Below are 14,590 nucleotides of genomic sequence, written 5' to 3'. Positions count from 1 at the left end.
GAAAGCGAGGTTACCACCAAACACCTCGGTGACTGCAACGTGGGGCATCCGGAATACGGTAACAACTGAAGTGAGAACCTTGGACACTGACAGTGGTGGAGATTGAGAGGGTTTGGCAGCCTCTGGAAGGGTCCCCTGTCCTGCAGGCTCCTTCAGGCCCCACGAGGCAAGGACCCTGCTTGTCCTCGTTCAGCCTTTGATCACCGCTCCGGGGAAAAGACAGGGTCAAAAGGGAACCTTTGCTGTTTTGCTTTTTAGTTGTTGCAAACTTCCCCTCTTTCCCCAGGGACATGGCCACATCCCCACCACCTCGTAATGCTGTCTTCGACTTTGGAGTCAACATAAAAATAATTGATGATTTGGAATGACTGGCTGCCTCTCTTCGAGTGTGACTATGAGAATTGGAATTCAAGGGAGGGAGTGGACTGCAGGGCAGGGCAGAATTATTACCGTAGCTCTATGTCCATATTTATGTGGAGTGTATGTTGCTCCGTCTTCTCTCCCCTACCAGACTGTAAGCTCCTCGAGGGCAGGGATCTGCTCTGTATTCTTTCAGAGTAGGCCTGGTATCTAGCACAGTGCTGTGTCTCCTGTGGGGCCTCAGTAAATATTTGATGATGCTGATGATTGGCCGAATAGGGGATCTGAGGAGCTGTGAGGTATGCAACGGGACATCACTCGCTGCCAACGAACAGCTGCATGGGGGCAATGATGTTTAAGAGAGGGGAGATGGGAGCATGCAAGTCTGTGCCATGATGTGGCATGTGGAACTTTGCCCACTTGCTCCTTGGTGAAGCCAATGATAGGATTGCTGGGACTCAGTGAGGAGAGCGTGGATGGAGTTGTGGGCATGAGCTTCTGCAAAGGCTCTCGTGACCCCCTTACCCTACCTCTACCATATTTCTGACTCTTTACCACTCAGCTGAATAGTATTCACTCCAAAAGCAGGATGGGTAGGTAAGAAAGTGCTATCACACTCTGTCATCCCCACCTTTCCCTCCCAGGCCTGAAACAGGAGGAAGGTTAGAGGGCAAGATAGAAGGGTGTTGGCATAGCCCAGAATCTAGCAATATTTGCCTTCTGGCCCAAACTCCTCATTCTAGCTTGACAATCAAGGCAGAGCCCAAATGGAGAGACCGAAGATCTGGGAGCCTCTTTAGGGAAAGGAGCAGAGGAGAAAGCAAACCAGAATGTTTTGGAATAGAGCACTGATAAAACAACAGCAACGACTGAACTGCTTCCCCTCCCCCCACCCATGACACCACACTCATATCCCGCCTTTGGTGTTGAGGCTCTCTCTGCCATGGCTTAGGAAGGAGCTGGTATGCCTGATTGATTGGGGACTCGACAGTGGAGTGGGGACTGGGCTGCCCCTGACTGATTTGGGGACTCTCATAGCTGTGTGTGCAAAAGAACAGACTTGGTCCCAAAGAGGTAGGAGTCCCCGCCCAAGGTGGCATGTGTGTTAGGCAGCCAGTTGGCCACCAGCAGAGCTGTCAGCTCCAATGGCAACCCGGTCTGACTCCGGGTGGGGTACGGGGCTGCTCAGGGGTAGGGATTGGGAAAAAAGCTGGCCCAGGCTCCTGCTGCTGCTCCCACTTTCCTCTCTCCCTCCACAGCACAACGCCTGCTCACCACATCCTAGTGAAAACTATAATGTTGATTTTCACCCCTAGGAAAGAGGAAGGGGATCAGAGAGTGGAGGGAAGGGAACAGTGCTTGGGGGAAAATTTTGTGCATTTTGACATTAAATGAGTAACAAATCACATGTAGATTTGTGCATGTAAATCCACATCGATTATTACTGAGCAGTGTCTCTTATCTTCCCATGCCTTAGATTCAAAATCAGAACAGCAGTTCTTTCAGTTCTTTCTTTACTCCTTAAGGTCTGACACCCTGAACTCCAGCCAAAGGAATCTCATTGGTTAAAGGAAACCCTTCACCTCAAGAGCTTGTTCACCATTCCAGTCAGGCTTTGGGTGATGTTGGGAATAAAAATACCTTAGTTTTCTACTTGTGGGAAGTCCCAAGCCCTTTACAAAGCATCCAAGTTAAAGTATCAGTAAGACCCAAAGTGGCTGATGGTGTACAGCAGAGACTGGGGATGTCAGAACCTATTAAAACCAGAATGTGGGGTGGAGGCTTGGCTTTTTTCCCCAAAGGACTTTGTGATGTTCACCATCCCTCCGTTCACAGATGGAAGCTTCACTTTGCATCTCCCTCCAGCCTTGCACTGGACCTGACCCCAAGCCCTGGTTTGGGGCTTTTATCTGTGGACTCCCTGGTTGGAAGCCACAGTCATATGTTTTATAAAGAGTGGAAGTCCCAGGGAACTAGTCATACTGGATCTGATGGAGCTGAGAGTCAAAACCTTCTGGCAGTTAATGTAGAGAGCGTGGGAGCTTTAAGTGGGTCCTGCTATCACTTCCTTATTAAAGACTAAAGAAAGTTTGGGTTTGTTTTTTAAATGAAAAACAAACAAACCTAAAACTTAAGTGACTTTCTCTTCCCTTCAAGATTTTCAGAAATTTTTTTTAAAAAGAAGCAAATTTACATCTGCAATGAATGAGATCTTGGAATGAAAGGGGAAGAAAGAAAGTAGTACGGAGGAGGGAGAGAGATTCCCAGACTAAAGAGAGAGCAGAGAATCAGGAGGAAAGAGAGCGAGGGAGTACAACAGAAGGACAGTGAGAGAACAGAGAGACAAGACAGAGGGGAGAGAGGGAGGGAGGTATGAAAAGAGAGAGAAAGAGAGAGAAGCACAAAGCAGGCAAGGAAACCTCTCCAGTGACAGCATCTTAGTAACCACAGCCAGACGCCACAGCCCCCCCACACCCCCCTCACTCCCCTCCGCTCTGCTCGGCAGCCTGGACTAACTGTAACAACATCTGTTACACTTGAGCTGTGCTCAGTTAGTGGCATGTTTGTTTAATTGTGGGCCTGGTTTGTTATTTTGCTTCCCATTAGGAAGCTGAAGAAAGGAGGAGGAGGGTGTTTTCATTCTGGGGAGTATTTCACCAGGACAATGAGCTTTTTTTTTCCATGGCACTGAATGGCTAGAACTAGCTGTACTGCTTCTCTCTACAAGACAGACGCTTCCAAGGGCTATTGTTCAACCTGATGCATTAAGGGCTCACACTTGTAATTTTGGCGCTGATCCCTTTGCCTATTGTGTGATCAGAATAGGCTGAAAAAGGAGAGTCTGTCCTTTTTCTCCAGCGGTAAGAGAAAGAGGCAACAGCTTTACTTCTGGCTGCTCTGGCTTCTCTCTCCAGCAGCAGGTGAGGGGCAGAGCTGTTTGGAAAGGGAAGCATCGGTTGAAAAACTTCCAAAAATTCCCTGACAGGCATCTCTCTGCTCACCCTCTCAACAAACTCTTTCCCTCTCAATTGTGGTTGGCTTCTCAACAACTCTCTGGAAATCATCTCCAAAACTTGGGAAGGATGTGACGGCTTCCCAGTTAAGAGTTTGGAAGGAGCATTTCCCAGCTTGGGTGGGGGTGGGGGTGGGGGGAGGTGAGTGTTATGGCTTCAGAGGCTAAAGTCTCCTGTTTATCTCCAACAGAGGCAGTCTTGACCCAAGTTGGGCCAGCTTTCCCCAGGGCTAGGCTGCTTCCCCACAACCTGGAAAGTCTAACTAGGAACTGTTTTTGTGAGTTTCCTCCCACTTGGAATGCTTAAAGCATTCAGGGTTGAGAACACCTGTCTATTCAGAACCAGTTGGAAACTCCTCTACCCCTTCCCTCCCTCACCGCCCCCCACCCCCACCATTTCACCTGGGGATCTTTTAGGCTTCAGCCCCCCACCCCCTTTCCCAATCCCAAATCAGTTCAGGTGGAAGGAACTCTCAAAATTTGCCAGATTTTTGTCTTGGAACAGGCAGAGCTGCTTATGTTGCTCTCTGCATGATCCTTCCATAGCCACCTCACTCTGTTGTTTCTTTTTTTCTGATTAATGTATGGCATCACCAAGCCAGTGCCAAGGCAAAGAAAACAATTTGCAGAGAGGCAAAGAGGACGGTAGTTTGTGCGAGCTTATGAGCTGCCAAATCATGGCAGAATTCCCCAAACTCCTTCTGACAAAACCAAACAGGAACGTTTTTGAGGCACACAGTTCACTTCACTTTTTTGTTTCACGTTTGGGGATACTTCAGGACCAGAAGTTCCTCAACGCCGTAAGAAAAGCCGAACAGGCTAAAATCAAATGAGAAGCAGGAGGTTCCAGAATCTCCTCATTCTTTCTGATTTTCCAACTCAGCTTTACAGGCCCCAGAGGTCTGGAGGTTTGGATAAGCATCTGAGCTTTCTCCACAGTCTCTCAAAGGGATTCCTACTGTTGCTGGTGACTAGGGGACTTTGAATTCTAGTCAGCATTCCCACCAAGCTGGAGAGAAGCGTTCTTCCCTTGGGGCCGGAGCCCTGCTGGGCAGAAAATTTTTCATGGGGAAAACCCTCTGTCCCACCAGTCTTTACAAAAATATAAGCACATGATGGGGTAGGAAGAAGGGGAAGCCACTGGAAACTCTAATCCTTCCAAAGACAAATCCAACATGAGACAAATTAGAGACCCATTCCTTCTTGATCCCTTTTTTTAAAAAAATTGAACACAACAGTTCTTCAAAATATATTAAGAATTCTAAATTTACCCAGCAGTTGATGACAATAACAATTTCGCGAGATTCCACTGCAGTGTCCAACTGAACTAAATTGAATGGCCTTTAGTGCTAGTAAATACCACTGATTGATTGACTGCCCCCCTCCTCACATTTCTCTACCCACCAAAACCTTCTGGATACAAATTAATCCAAGTCCCTAAAGCCAGGCCTGTACCAAAGGGCAGCACCAGAAAGTAATATAGGGAGAGGGCAAAGAAGGAGCAAAGTTCATTTCTGGGGAGTTGGAGGTGCCCCGCATATTAGGTAATTGAAAGAGAAATAAAGGGTCTTTTTCATGGTAACATTTCTATCCTAATTCCTAAACACCCCTGAAACTTTACTGTTTTTTCCTTCAAGGGACCACAGGAATAGGGGAATGGGGAGGGACTTCTTGTTTTGGGAATGCTTGGAAATGATTAAGTCAAGGACACTAGCAAATGGGGGATGATGGGGAAGCTGGGCGCTTCAGTTGTGATCAGAAACAACAGAACTAAAGTGCTGGGAAAAGGAGAGGCAGGAGGGCAAGTGAGAGTTCAATGTGGAATTGTTTGGCCAGCTTCTCTCAGCCTTCCACCCCAGCCCTTCCTAGCTTCTCCTGGCCCACTTCCCCCCCGCCGCCCCGACTCTTAGGTATGATAGAAGTCGGTGAATGAGGAACTACAGCTACATATAGGGGCATTTTTGTTAACCAATATGGTGCCATGTTACAGTAAATTCAGGCCCAAAATGGCTGTCCTATCCCCCAAATAGAGGCAGAGGTGTATTGCTTGAATTATCGAGTGAACCTTCAATTCCCTACTTCACTAAAATCTGGCTTTTTAAAAGTGTGAAAATCTTCCAACAAATCAAATTGCTTAATGGGAGGAGGTGGTGTCATTTGGGTGTTTTTCACACTTGCACTTGAACAGCTCACTTTGTGGAAATGAGAAGACCTTAGAAATTAGGGAGTAGTTCAGTATGGACCTTGACAGAGGTACACATTACGGATTAATTCATTCAATCATATTCATTGAGCACTTACGCTGTGCAAAGCACTGTAATAAGCACTCGGGAGAGTACAGTATAACAATATACAGACACATTCCCTGACCATAACAAGTTTAAATGCCCCTCCAGTCAACTACTACTTCCATAGCCCAGGCGGACTATGGTCCCAGCATGCACTGCTCTCTGACTAGGGAGCATTCTCTCACTTGGTTCCCTCGGGCCTAGGAGCAGCCTCTGGAACTCCCCAGTGTAATCTCTTTTGTAGCTTTAAACCTGGGCAGCCTGGAGCAAAGTATTTACCACCTTCCCCACAGCTGAGGGGTGTGGGGTGTTTGTTTAAGCTCATGCAGGTTTTACATTTTCTCAGTGATGTGGTAATTGCATTTAGATAGCCCTGTGAGTGTCTGCTGGGTCTTTTCACAACAGGGCTCATTTAAAAGCGGCTCCAGCGCCTAATGAGATGTTACTGCATTTCAAGAACACCCCCCCCCCCCAAACACACACACACATACACACAACTCCCACCCCAGCAGAAGATCTCCTGAAAAAACAACAAAGGGGCCAGATTACAAACAAATGTGTTGAAGGGTCCCACAGCTGCCCTGTGAGCAAATTAGGGCCAATTCCAGGTCAAACTGATTGAAGGCTGCAGAGAGGAGCCAGGGCGGGGTTCAGGTCTCATTCACAGTGGCCGTCGGGGTTCCCCCTAAAAACCAGTAACCTTTGGGCTATGAGCTAGGCTTGGCTCAAGGGAGCTCTAATCATGGGATGTGCTCATCCGGCATTCTGGGGGATTAAGTAATGGTATTTATTGAGTATTTACTGTGCGCAGAACACAGTACAACACGGTACAACAATATAACAGAGTTGGTTGACAAGTTCCCTACCTACAAGGAGATTATAGGCTGGGGGATGCCAGATGGAGAGTCTTCTTTCTGAGAACAAATCCATTGGTATTTCTGGGGGCTCCTTTCCACTCTCAAATGAAAAGTAAATATACATTACTTTGTTATTCTGTACCTCCCAAACACTTAGTACATTGGGCACTCAATAAACTACTAAAAGTTACTATTATTGCTATTACTAGATGGAGAAGTTTAACCACAGTCTCCTTCAAAGGCTCCAGATCCAAACTATTTTACAGAAAAGGTGTCATTTAGCTGTTGAGTAACTAAGAGGTTCAAAGATTTAAAACTAACCCAGGATTAGGATTAGGAAATTCTAGGCCCAATTCCTGGCTGCAATTTTAGTGGGCCCCTGTGGGTAAACTAGAGTGGTCAGATTTTTGAGTTTTGTCAGGTTTTGGTTGCTATGTCCCAATATGCTGCTAAAAGTTCTCAGGACATACAGTGTCCCACTTTTCATGATCTCCCTGTCTTCTAAACCTAGTGATCTAGAGCTGTGATTGGGGCCAGTTACTTAACCTTTCCTTCCTTTTCAATCAGTCAAAAGTTTCATTGAGCAACTCTTCTGTGCAGAGCACTGTACTGAGTACTTGGGAGAGTATAATTGAGTTATATTATGATCTCAGTCCTGGAAGAGATGGCCCCTGCCTTCAAGGAATTTATAATCTAGCAGGGAACACAGACACAAAATAAACTACAGATAGGAGGAAGAAGAGAATGGAAAGATGGATTTGTGGAGGAGTCAGTGCTTCAACAATAAACTATGTAAGTGAATATCTATAGAAATGCTACTGGAGATGCTAAAGTGCTGAGATGGTAGTTGTGAAGAAAGATTCATTAGGGGAAATCTCCTGGAGGAGGTGGCAGTTCAGAAGGGCATTGAAGATGAGGATACTGGACAGGCCCAGGAATGATAGAAAAGGAGGCACTTTGCAAACATCTGAGATCCAGTGGTACCCCATCCTTATTCTACCTTTATCCCAGAGGCAGGAAAAGAGATTCCTCCTTGCTGACTTTTCTGTCTCCAGTCCCTCTCCAGGCCTAACTTCACTCTGCTGCCCATATCATTTTCCTAAACATTGTTCTGTACTTGTCTCCCCATTCCTCTAAAATCTTTAATGCTTGCCCATTTCTCTACATAAAGCAGAAACTTCCGACCATTGGCTTTAAGGCACTCAATCAACTCTCACCCCCCCAACTCACCTTTGATCTTGTCCCACCACACCCCACCTTGCCCTCTTTGTTCCTCTCAAGCCAACCTACTCAGTATGCTTTTTTCTTGTCTCTCACAACAGATCTCTTGCTCACTCTTCCTTCTGCCCGAAACTCCCTCCCCTTCCCATCCAGCAGACCACCACTCTCCCCATCTTCAAAGCCCTTTTGAAATTGCATCTCCTCCAAGTCTTTTCCCTGATTAATCTCTCATCTTCCCACCCTATATCCCCCCCAAATGCCACTTCAGTATTTCTGCATCACCTAAGCAATTGGGTCCCCCCGCTCCAGTATTTGTGTACATATATTTGTACTTTATTGCTGTCTTCTACCTGTAATTTAACATCCATCTTCCCTGCTAGATTGGAAAATCTTTGAGGGCAGGAATCATGTCTACCATTCAATCAATGGTACTTATTGAGCACCTACTGTGTGCAGAACACTATACTAGGCGCTTGGGAGAGTACAACAGAGTTGGTAGACATGTTGACTCCAGCATTTGTCTACTGTGTGACATTGGGCAAGTTACTTAACTTCTCTGTGCCTCAGTTACTTCATCTGTAAAATGGGGACTAAGACTGTGTCCAGTGTGACTTTCTTGTAGCTACCCCAGTGCTTAGTATAGTGTCTGGCACATAGTAAGTGCTTGAAAAGTACCATTAAAAAAACAACTGAAGACTGAGCTTACAAACATACACAAGCACCCCTCAAAGTTGGAGGTGATTCTACTAGGCTGATCCTTTAATTGATCTCCTCCTGCTGTTTCTCTGCTCTGGGCTGGGCTCCCCAGAGTTCTTGTTACTGTCTTCATGGCACAAGTGGGCTTTTTGCTAGTCCCATAGGGAGGGCCAATTTTCTAATTGTCCCTATAGAAGGTGCTGGTGTCTGGGGTCAGAGGAGGAGACAGACATTAATATAAATAAATAATTTATGGATATGTACATAAATGCTTAGTACAGTGCTCTGAACACAGGAGGATGCATCAAGGAATGTGAAATCAACTATCAGAATATGGTTTCAACTCTCTGGGAAATGGAAATTCAGTAGGCTGAGAAGATCATCCAAAGTCCTTGAATCAAGGAGCTTTCCATATTGATGACTTTGCTTTGGAACCCCCGTTACCCCTTTAGTCTTGGATTGTGCACCCTTTGGGATCATGTCAATATCTCATCCTCATATTTCTTTCTCAACACTTAGTACAGTGCTTTGCACCCAGTAGGCACTTAATAAGTCCGATTACCACTATTGGTTGAAATGACTTACCCAGGATGACCATCTACAAGGGTATGAACTTCACCTCTTTGTGTTGAGTGGGGAGGCCCCAGGCTCAGTAAAACACTTAATGGGTCCGGTCACTCCCCAGACTCCAAGCTTGTTTGGCCTACAGGACCTGTTGATCGGATGTCCACAGAATACCAGATGCCCCTTCGCCCCCTCCCTCCCCTCCCTCTGTCCAACCCCACTGTACCAGAGAGGGGACAGACTAGCTGAAAGCCCAACATATGGACACCTTGCTTATTGGACTTGACTAAAAAAAAATCCCCTCTCCAGGTTCAGGCCAGGCTCGAATCCTCACTATGCATCCCCAGTTACCCTTTGTAGGCTAAGGGCCAGGAGAGTGTGTAGTGGCTATCCAGTTGTTCCTATGGGTTTCTGTACAACAGTGCATGAGCCAGTGTTGTGGACTGAAGTGTGTGTGTGTCCCAGGGGGAGGAACACAAATCAACCTCAGCCAAAGGGCTACAGCCTCTCATTCCTCAGAGGCTCTAAACTGAGTGGGCATCTAAACCCAGCCAGACTCTTTTTTTTTTGTTGCCTAGTCCAACTGAGTTTGGGAATCTCAGGAAGTTCTGAGTCTGCTCAGGACTCTACCAGGACCATGGTCCCTCACTCCCTCCTGTCCTGACTTATTGTGGAGTATGGCATTTGTCTGAGAGTGGGGGAGAAGAGGGAATTCCACATTCTGGAGCATTTTCTTTGGGCCACCTGATCATCTTAAGTAGGTTCCTCTTCTCTTGCCTCAGATGCTTCAATCTGTGAGTAGAGGAGGCTAGTGATGGGGTATCATTGGCCACCCAACCCTTGTGAAGCATCTGGAGGTTCTCAGGAGAAAGCTCAAATAAGTATGATCCTTTTAAGGTGTCAAGGAGAGCAGGAGTATTTTTTAGGCTGGGACTTTCGGCATGGACAGTCACAGGTTATAAAGTTCCTTTGAAGTATTTGTTTCAGAAATCCCCATCTTCCTGCTTCTGACTCGACCATCACAGATGGGTGAATGAGACTTTTGTATTGGGTGCTTTGGAATGAACTCCAAGACTTCAAAATTTCACTGTAAAATTCTTTGGAAAAGATGGCAACCAGGATAATAATAATGTTGGTATTTGTTAAGCGCTTACTATGTGCCAAGCACTGTTCTAAGCTCTGGGGTAGATACAAGCTAATCATGTCCCATATGGGGCTGACAGTCTCAATCCCCACTTTACAGATGAGGCAAAGAGAAGTGAAGTGAATTGCCCAAGGTCACCCAGCAGAAAAGTGGCAGAGCCACTTGAAGTGAGCTGACATTTAAAAAGTGTTCAGAGGGCGGGGAAGAGATATAGAAGTTAGGCCAAACGATGTTCCCTAGGCCAATGGATAACTTGATTTGCAGATCAGTTTGGAATCAGCCAGGAGGCATTTTTACCCGTCTATCATGTTTTGGCTTTTCCTGGGTTTACCAGGGGGAGGCACATACATGTGCCCAATCACAAGACTCACACAACCAACACTCACAAACATACACAAGCACTCCTCAAAGTTGGAGGTGATTCTACTAGTCTGATCCTTTAATTGATCTCCTCCTGCTATTTCTCTGCTCTGGGCTGGGCTCCCCAGAGTACTTGTTACTATCTTCATGGCACAAGTGGGCCTTTTGCTAGTCCCATAGGGAGGGCCAATTTTCTAATTGTCCCTATAGAAGGTGCTGGGGGCTGGGGTCTAGCAGGCAGTACTTAGGGGGTAGGGAGTATGGTGGAAAGGGAATTACCTAGATAATTCCTGGCAGCCAAAAGTTCTATCTCTACCACCACTTTAGCATATGACTTTGGGGCAAGTCACCATCCCTCTATGCCTAAGCTTTTCTAGCTGTAAAATGTGATATTAGTCAAGGATTACAAACCTGGGGGTCTAATAATAATAAAAATAATTATGGTACCTATTAATTGTTTACAATGTGCCAAACACTGTTCTAAACGCTGGAGTAGATACACGTTAATCAGGTTGAACACGGTTCCCGTCCCAAATGGGGCTCTTACTTTTAATCCTCATTTTACAGACAAGGTAACTGAGGTCCGGAGAAGTTAAGTGACTGGCCCAAGATCACACAGCAGACATGTGGCAGAGCCAGGATTAGAACCCAGGTTCTTCTGACTCCCAGGCCCCTGCTCTATCCACAAAACCAAGCTGTTCTGAAATTAGTTCAGAGTGAAAAGAAACTAGTCTGCAGGCAAGTAAGACTGGAGTCATAGCCTGCTGTTCACTGCCATCAGATGCACTGACAGTGGAACGCTAGTAAGAGTGGAAAGGGCTGAGTGTAATTGCATGCAGAAAAATACATTTCCGCAGGCTTGAAGAGTTTTTCAACCTGCAAGGCAAGACCTCCAGACACTTGTTTGTAAAAAGAGCTTTAAGCAAAATGTGTGGAGTGTTGCAAAACACTGGGATGCAATGGAGTCAATGGATTGAAGTAAATGGCTGAATGAATAATAATAATAATAATAATAATGTTGGTATTTGTTAAGCGCTTACTATGTGCAGAGCACTGTTCTAAGCGCTGGGGTAGACACAGGGGAATCAGGTCGTCCCACGTGGGGCTCACAGTCTTAATCCCCATTTTACAGATGAGGGAACTGAGGCACAGAGAAGTGAAGTGACTTGCCCACAGTCACCCAGCCGACAAGTGGCAGAGCTTGTCACTAATGAAGGGTTAGCTCCTCTTTACGATGTCATCTTTAAAGGGCTGAAGTGGAGGGTAGGCAGATCTTTGCTGTTGGTCTTGAGTCCTGTGTCTCTTTACTGACGGGAGATTAAGCTAGCCTGTCGCCCACACAATTTAATCTGTCTGCTATCATCTTCAATTTGCTGAGTGTTTTAGAGTTTGAAATCTTGCGTCTAGCTGGGCCCCGTGTGTTTTGATAGGTCCAGCAGGAAGTGACTATGGGTCTAGATTTAACCCTTCGCACTCTGGGGTTCTACAATTACACCACCTTCTCCCCCCCGCCCCCAACTTTCAGCAGAAGCAGTAGACAGAGTCAGAAAGTCTCCACAAGTTGTGGTGCTCATGGTGAAGCAGAGAACACCCTGATCATAAATCTGTCAAAACAAAGAGAACAAAACAACAAGAGAAAAGTGACTAAAACCAAGAAATGTGCTGTAATTACAGGTTCATTATTCCAGACAAAGCATCCCCCAATCCTACCCCTTTGACAGAGAGGGAAGTAATTTAAACAGCCTTATTATGTAGTTACCTGGCCGGGGCAGCAACTCCAGGAATACTGCTCTGCTGATTACCTTAGGTCCGGCAGTGAATGGTGCGGTGCATTCTGGCTCTGGAATCTCCAAATCCTTGGTGGATTATTCTTGCCTCTTGTTCACTCCCAGATTCTGCCAGTCTCTTGACCGACGAAAGCCAGGGCAGATTGTTCTTGGTGATTAAGTGGGTTTGGTCCTTGTGGACAGGGAACATGTTCACCAGTTCTGTTGCATTGTACTCTTCTAACTGCTCAGTACAGTGCTCTGCCTCATAGTAGGCAATCAATAAATAATAATCGTGGTAATAATTGGGGTATTTGTTAAGGGCTTACTATGTGTCAGGCACTGTACTAAGGGCTGGGGTAGATAGAAGCAAATTGGGTTGGACACAGTCCCTGTCCCACATGGGGCTCACAGTCTCAATCCCCATATTGCAGATGAGGGAACTGAGGCTCAGAGAAGTGAAGTGACTTGCCCAAGGTCACACAGCAGACAAGTGGAGGAGGCGGGACTAGAACTCATGACCTTCTGACTCCCAGGCCCGTGCTCTATCCACTATGTCATGCTACTTCTCCAAATACCATTAATACCATTAAATACCATTAATCGATTGATTGGTGGAAGGGAGGCAGCCCTCTCCCGACCCCAGAATGGGATACGGGATCTGCCAGGGAGTGTCATCCTCATTCTCCCTTCACTTCTGCCCAACCGTAGCCAATTCCTGATTTTTATGGGTGGAGGGAGGGAGTTTCCATCAACCAGCCTAGATCACTGTACATGCTCTTTCTGCCCCTCCTGCCCTCCCTGGAACCTAAGTTGTATGCTCTCCTCTAGACTGTAAGCTCAATGTGGACAGGGAACATGTCTCCCAACTCTGTTGTATTGTACTCTCCCAAGCATTATGTGCTCCGCACATGATAAGTGCTCAATAAATACCATTGATTGATCGATTGGTTCTTCCCATTAGTCAGCAGGCCACTGGAGTCAGACTGCAGCAGGATGTTCCATTACAGATAATACACTGACTGGTTTGTGGGACACTTGGATTGATTTCCAGAGTGGTCTCTGGGCGACATGCTAACATTTCATAATAATAATGAATAATTATGGTATTTGTGAAGCACTTAGTATGTGCCAGGCACTGTACTAAGTGTTGGGTGGATACAAACAAATGGGATCGGATACAGTCCCTGCCCCATATGGGGCTCACAGCCTTAATCCCCATTTTACAGATGAGGTAACTGAGGCATAGAGAAGTCAAGTGACTTGCCTAAAGTCACACAGCAGACAAGTGGTGGGCGGGGATTAGAACCCAAGACCTTCTGACTCCCAGGCTCTTGCTCTATCCATTATGCCATGCTGCTTCCCTTTGAGCACTGGGTGAAAAGGGCTTTTAGGGAGGCAGCAGGAGGGTGAAGGAAGCTCTCTGGCTGCAGTCCTGAGAGGCATGAGGCTGGGAATGAAACCCAAAAAAGTCATCACCTCGGTCTTTCGCTGGTCATTTGGTGGCTGGTCAGGATGAAAAAGAGGGGCAGATTTTTTTCCTCAGGAGTCCAGGGGGACTAAAATAACTCAGTTAAGTGTCCCCTCCTTCTCAGGCTAAGCTCTTTCTTGTGTGTCCTTTTTTTCAAATCAGTCCCATCACCTGATAAGCAGAGATATAAATGTGGGAAATATACTCTTCTAGTTACACAGATGGATGGTGAGTTGACTGGGAAGGGCTCAGGTGTTGAGGGAATTAAGGCTGCGATAACCATGCTACATTGCCACCTCGTTGTATATCCAGGGAGGTTTGCTCTCAAATGGAATCATCCTTCTTTGCCAGCCAGGAAGGAACTGCTGAAACCACTCACCCTTATTAGTCTGGACAGTGAGGGAGACTGAGAGGCAGCATGGTCTACCCAGTCAGGCAAATTAGTGCAGGCCTAGTTCCAGGTCCCCACAGAAATTAAGTAGGGCCTGAGGAAAGAGAGTCTGCCAGGCCAGGACATTAATAAAAAAGGAAAATACATCTCACAGTGCTGGTGCCACACCGTCTTTAAGCTATCGATGCTCACGACTGTTACGCAAATCATTAAAAATGGTGGTGAACCGATGCTTTTGGCAGCTCTCTACAAGACTGTTGTTATGAATGAATGGAGAATTAGGTGTCAAGAGATATGGGTTCAATTTCTGGTTTCCCCACCAATCAATTAATGGTATTTATTGAACTCTTACTGTGTGCAGAGAACTCACTAAGTGGTCGGGACTTACTGTGAGACCCTACGCAAACTACTGCCCTGCTCTGTGCCTCAGTTTCCTTTCTTAGAAAATCGAGAATAATT

The sequence above is a fragment of the Ornithorhynchus anatinus genome, chromosome X1 (genome assembly GCF_004115215.2).
Source record: "Ornithorhynchus anatinus isolate Pmale09 chromosome X1, mOrnAna1.pri.v4, whole genome shotgun sequence".
In the NCBI taxonomy this organism is placed as follows: domain Eukaryota; kingdom Metazoa; phylum Chordata; class Mammalia; order Monotremata; family Ornithorhynchidae; genus Ornithorhynchus; species Ornithorhynchus anatinus.
Note: the sequence above shows the minus strand (reverse complement) of the source record.